This window comes from Neoarius graeffei, chromosome 21, assembly GCF_027579695.1.
Source record: "Neoarius graeffei isolate fNeoGra1 chromosome 21, fNeoGra1.pri, whole genome shotgun sequence".
In the NCBI taxonomy this organism is placed as follows: Eukaryota; Metazoa; Chordata; class Actinopteri; order Siluriformes; family Ariidae; genus Neoarius; species Neoarius graeffei.
In genome coordinates this window covers 19391199-19398053 of record NC_083589.1, presented here as the reverse complement: position 1 = coordinate 19398053, position 6855 = coordinate 19391199, and positions in this window count along the sequence as shown.

Genomic DNA, 6855 nt, shown 5'->3' with positions numbered 1-6855 from the left:
AATTATAAAAAAACAAAAAACGATAAGACTCTAGGTGTCAAACATATGGTGGTTTATTTAAAATAAGATTAATTTTTTAAACTTTAGAAGTACGCTACTCAAAATCTTTTGCTGTAATATACAATCTCTGGTCACTTTATTAGGAACATCTTTCCCATACCGGGCAGGACTCCCCCTTTGCTCAAATCTGCTAATGACATGGTTCATCGAAAGAAATAATAGACTGCCGTTAAAAAAAAAAGTGAGCTGCATAATTAAATATGTAAGTAAAGGCCATAAATAGATGCATGTGATTAGGAACACTACTCAGATACTCACCAATACTCAGGCTGTGGCATTCAAACGGCGCTCGATTGGTATTCAGGGGCCCAGGTGTGATCCAAGAAAACATTCCCCCACATCGTTACACCACCAGCCTGAACTGTTGACACAGGGCAGTTTGGGATTCATGGATTCAAGCTATTGATGCCAGATTCTGGCCCCACCATCTGTGTAACTCGACAGAAACAGATTCGTCCCAATCTTCAGCAGTTGTGGTGCTTGTGTGTCCAGTGAAACTGTTCTTGGCTGAAAGGAGTGGATCCTGATGTCGTCTTCTGCTACTGTTGTGCCTCTGTAGCATCCTGTGATGCTTTCAGCTCAGTACAGCTGTAGAGTTGTTCATTTAGTTGCCGTCCTTCCTGTTGACTCCAACCGATTCGTCCATTCTTCTCTCACCTCTCATCGACAAGGTGTTTCCGCCCACATACCTGCTGCTCACTGGATGTTTTGGGGTTTTTTTTCTTCCCACCACCATTCTGTGCATCTGCATGATCATTTGCATTGCATTTCTGCCACAACGTAATAATTGCATTAATGAGCACATGTAAAGTGGCCGCTGAGTGTATAGTACTAATTTTATTGCTTTTGGCTCACCACTTAAATGGCAAAGTTTACAGTTAACCAAAATGTGATTCTTTTTGTCAGGTGGAATAGGTGAGAGCAGCATAGCATTTATTGTAAACTAGAACTGAAGATTAAGCAGGTCTAAATATTTCAGGTCTAAATTGCTGTCTGAAATCAGATGCTCATTAAACGGGAAATATTGATTATAGCAGGGCAGAGCTAGTCATAAGCAGCATTTTCTCTTTGTTTATCGTCTTACATGAGTTAGACAGCTAGACAAATGATCTCTGATGAACATCAATACCAATTCACTCTTCTGGATTCCAGACATCAAAACGGTATCAGGTAAGTCAATGGTGTGGTAATGCTCTGAAGAAAGGTCTATAGGAGAAAAATTTGAACATATGGCTAGCCTAGGCACAGTAATTCTGATTTAACATTTTATTTTTAATGTTAAATAAGTCAGAGCTTTAGGAACAAAATGAGCACCAACTTGAAGGTTTATATTCAGGTGTTATAAGGGAATAGTAGGACTAAAGGTTCATGTTTCCTCTTCTATCCAGATCAGACTGTTTTTGTTAAAAGTAGACACTCCTGAAATAACATGCATCATCAAATCAAGAAATGTGATGCAGCAATACTGGACACACAAAAGCATTGGACAAAGTAATCTGTACTTGTGTTTTTTTTATTTTTATCACTCACCAAAAAGTTACAGTGGTTAATACCTGAACAATCTTTCAAACATTTACACTTCATTGAGGGACTAGGCCAGGATGTCCACTCTCTCCCTCTCTGTTTGATTTATTAATAAACTTCAACAAAATCAGTAATTGTGCCAGTATATAGGGATATGCAGATAGCATTTCAAACAGGGCTAGGCTGTAAGACTATGTATATAGAGGATATTACACGGTGGTGGAAGTTTATCTTCAAGTGGTGAATGTATATACCACGACTGAGCGAAGTGAATTGAGTGATATATTTTTCAACACAAGATGATGTATCTTCACCCCACTGTGTAATGTTTGTATTATATGGACGTTAAAAAAAAACACAAGTTAATCAAAAGATTTTAATTTTGAACTGGTTCGCAATTTTGACAATGTACATTGAGGCAGCAGGAAAACACTGGGATGTCATCGGAATGAAATATCGGGAATTGTTATACATCCAGGACGCTTTTTTGATGGAATAAAAACATTCTATTCCCTTCTAGCGAGGTTCATTCATTTGATTTGATGGCATGCAATATTGTTAGCATATCGCTTATCCTATGTGTATTATGTCACTCTACCCAGTGGAGAATGAGCGTTGAATATAGTTTACGATGTTGCATGGTTGTCAAGACAATAAGACGTCACATGTTGATGTAAAACTTTCGTGCTAGCGAGCGACTGTGACAATTTGTAAACAAACATGCCCACCAGGTTTGCTTCATTAAATATGGAAGATTTTGAGAGAATTTTGAAAGAGAAAGACACGAACACCTGAAAGGAATGTTTATTATTATTATTATTATCATCATCATATTGGCTGGCTTTTTTTTCATGGTATATCACATCACATCACATTATCTCTAGCCGCTTTATCCTTCTACAGGGTCGCAGGCAAGCTGGAGCCTATCCCAGCTGACTACGGGCGAAAGGCGGGGTACACCCTGGACAAGTCGCCAGGTCATCACAGGGCTGACACATAGACACAGACAACCATTCACACTCACATTCACACCTACGGTCAATTTAGTGTCACCAGTTAACCTAACCTGCATGTCTTTGGACTGTGGGGGAAACCGGAGCACCCGGAGGAAACCCACGCGGACACGGGGAGAACATGCAAACACCGCACAGAAAGGCCCTCGCCGGCCACGGGGCTCGAACCCAGGACCTTCTTGCTGTGAGGCGACAGCGCTAACCACTACACCACCGTGCCGCCATGGTATATCAGATATATTTAATTCAGCTAGCATGATATTGAACTCGTCTTTGACTTGTTCAGTATCATGCTAGCTGAATGGAATATATCTCATGTACCATGAAAAAAAAGCCAGCCAATATTATTTAAATATGTCACTTAGATCCGTGATGTATTTCATATGAAAAATGCGAGTTTTTCAGCATGAGAAGATAAACTTCATATCTTCAAGCCAATGTGTGATATTCTTTTTATTATATTGACACACAAACAAAAATTACCCAAATTTATCAGCTCCTAAATTATGTTAGTGTTTTTTTTTTCTTCCGTGTTTCTCCTTTACATAATCCATGGATGGACTGAATGTCAGGAAACATTAATAAAAGACTTGCTCTTTCTTGGGCTTTCAGTTAAAAATCTAATAGTTTTAAGAACATTGCTACAATTTTAGTGGACGTCTGGTGGAAGTTCACACTTACACGAGGTATTTGAGGAAAAGCCAAATAATTAAAATGGTCACAATACTACTCATGAACTTGGGACAGTCTTTTCCACCTCAAGTACAGGAAGTGACATCAAATCAACATGGCCGTTCACAGCATGAACATTTAAACAGTCACAAGTCTTACTTTTAAATGAGTTTATACTCATTAAGTATTTGCTTGTTCTCCCCCACCCAAACAAAGTTTGGCTGGGGATATAGAAACGGGTTCTGTCCATCTGTCTGGTCACGTTTTCATTTCTGGGCCATATCTTTAAAACTACTGAAGAGATTGTCATGAAACTTTGTATACATATCAAGCAACGTGTGAACTAGTGCCTTTTGCTATTTTGGATTTTTGAAAAAAAAAGTATTTTTCAAATTTTTACATGAAAAAAATAGATTTTGACAGTTTCTAAGAGCAATGTTCGTTTCTGGAGCATATATCCAGAACTATTCATGACATGGATTTGAAACTTGGTATACATGTTAACAAGGTGATTATAGATGTGCCTTTTCATACTAAGAAATTTGAGAAATGGGCGGCACGGTGGTATAGTGGTTAGCGCTGTCGCCCCACAGCAAGAAGGTCCGGGTTCGAGCCCTGTGGCCGGCGAGGGCCTTTCTGTGTGGAGTTTGCATGTTCTCCCCGTGTCCGCGTGGGTTTCCTCCGGGTGCTCCGGTTTCCCCCACAGTCCAAAGACATGCAGGTTAGGTTAACTGGTGACTCTAAATTGACCGTAGGTGTGAACATGAGTGTGAATGGTTGTCTGTGTCTATGTGTCAGCCCTGTGATGGCCTGGTGACTTGTCCAGGGTGTACCCCGCCTTTTGCCTGTAGTCAGCTGGGATAGGCTCCAGCTTGCCTGCGACCCTGTAGAACAGGATAAAGCGGCTAGAGATAATGAGATGAGAAATTTTAATTTTTCATGTTTCCATGGAAACAATTTCAGACTTAGTCTCTCAGGTTAGTCCTAGGGGTAGGTTTTGTTTCTGGAGCAGAACTTGAAAACTGAGTGGTATGGTCTTGAAAGATCTCATCTCATTATCTCTAGCTGCTTTATCCTGTTCTACAGGGTCGCAGGCAAGCTGGAGCCTATCCCAGCTGACTATGGGCGAAAGGCGGGGTACATCCTGGACAAGTCGCCAGGTCATCACAGGGCCGACACATAGACACAGACAACCATTCACACTCACACCTACGGTCAATTTAGAGTCACCAGTTAACCTAACCTGCATGTCTTTGGACTGTGGGGGAAACCGGAGCACCCGGAGGAAACCCACGCGGACACGGGGAGAACATGCAAACTCCGGACAGAAAGGCCCTCGCCAGCCACGGGGCTCGAACCCGGACCCTCTTACTGTGAGGCAACAGCGCTAACCACTACACCACCGTGCCGCCTGGTCTTGAAAGTTGGTATATGTATTGATTTAATGTATATGTGCCTTTTGATACTAAGAAATGTGAGAAGTTTTAATTTTTAGCTCATCTGGACCAAAGGTCCAGTGGGCTTATGCCATGGGCTACTGAGGTCAGTGTAAAGAGGTAGGGTTGGTTTCCTGCAGCAGAACTTGAAAAATGTGACAGTATCTTGAAAGATAGTATATAGGGTGGGGGATATAGATGACTCTGTTTCTTGTTAAATCTATAACACAGACTTACAGTTCACTGTTTTGAGGTGGTGAATGTACTGTACATCCATGGTAACCGGATAGATTTTTGCTAAGAAAAGATGGACATTGAACAGATGGACATTGAAGTGGGTTTCCCCGCTTTGGAGTTAATTGAAAATGATGTCATTCTGAGCTCCGACTTGCTGCTTCTGAGGTCAGTCAAATACAGGATAAATCTCCAATAAAGGAGACATTTGGCATGATGAATTTATACAAATAAAATAAGCAATAAAGGCGAAAACCAGCTATACTGATGGCAGTATATCACTTCCAAACAGGAAAAATATCCCAATACCAAGACTAAACCTTTAGTCTCTGTGTTCCGTATGTATAATCAAAGCCGCCAACATAAAGCTTCAGCGTTATTAGATTATTTATAGCATAAAACATCACAGGGTTTACAAATTCAGATAAATGCACACAATGTAAACTACTACACAATACTTCTAATAGCTACTTCCACTGACTGCAGTTCATCACTTCTGGGAAAGTGCTCATGAGCTGTCATGGCTGCAGCATTCCGTTCTTTCCATCTGTATCTGTCCTTGGTGATTTATCAGGACTGAAACATTCTGAGACTCAATATTGAACTCTCCTAAAGAGGAAATCCAGAGTATGCTGCAGCACCAGAAATAAACTGACCTGAAGGTATTGATTCATTTTCCACAACACTATGTTTCTAAGAGTAGTTCCAGCTGGAAGGCAAGTCACAGTTATACACTATATGGCCAAAACTATATTAACACCTAACCATCACATACGTGATATTTTTTAAACACACATTTTCATTCCAAATTTGGTCCCCCTGTGTAACCTCTACTCTTCTGGGAATACTTTCCACTAGATTTTTGAGTGTGGCTGTAGGGATTTGTGATCCTTCAGCTGTAGATCAGGCACTGATGTTGGAAGAGGATATTCGAGTTCTTCCACTTCAACCCACATGTCTTCATGGAGCACCCTTTGTGCACAGGGGCATTGTCATGCTAGAACAGGTTTGGGCCTCTTAGTGCCAGTGAAAGGAAATTGTAAAGCTGCAGCATACAAACACATTCAATTGTGTGCTTCAGATTTTGGGTTGTGATGGTCAGGTGTCCACATACTTTTGGCTAAAGTGTGTATATATCAATGCATTCATTCTAATGGCTTCTAATATGGTTTCTGGTGGGGCGGCACAGTGGTTAGCACTGTTTCCTCATAGTAAGAAGGTTCTGGGTTCGAGCCCAGTGGCCGACAAGGGTCTTTCTGTGTGGAGTTTGCATGTTCTCCCTGTGTCTGCATGGGTTTCTTCTGGGTGCTCTGGTTTCCCCCACAGTCCAAAGACATGCAGGTTAGGTTAATTGGTGGCTCTAAATTAACCGTAGGTGTGAATGGTTATTTCTGTGTGTCAGCCCTGTGATGACCTGGTGATTTGTTCAGGGTGTACCTTGCCTCTCACCCATAGTCAGCTGGGACTCCAACTCCAGCTTGCCCGCGTCCCTGCACTGGATAAACGGTTACAGATAATGGATGGATGGTTTCTGCTGTAACAACTTATGCAAGGTGGAGCCTCCATGTATGGAGGAATGTTTTATGTGCAAAATTGTCGATGGGGTGAAATGTTCTATGAGGAAGTGTTTATTTAGACTGTAAGGAGCCTCCAGTGTCAGCTGTTTATATACATGAGAAAACAGCAAGTAATTTAGCATTAAATGTGACTATACATTGATCAAAAGTATGATGTGTGATGTTTTCTCTCACTGTCAGTCTTAGAGAATCTCCCTTTTTTTTCAGGATCCTGGAGAACAGCTTCAGACAACAGTGAACGGAATGTAGAAAGGCTCTGGAGGTCTGGCATTCAGAGTGAGATTATATACTATATCTGTCTCAGTAGCTGCACAAAATCCCCACGGATGATGTCAACAC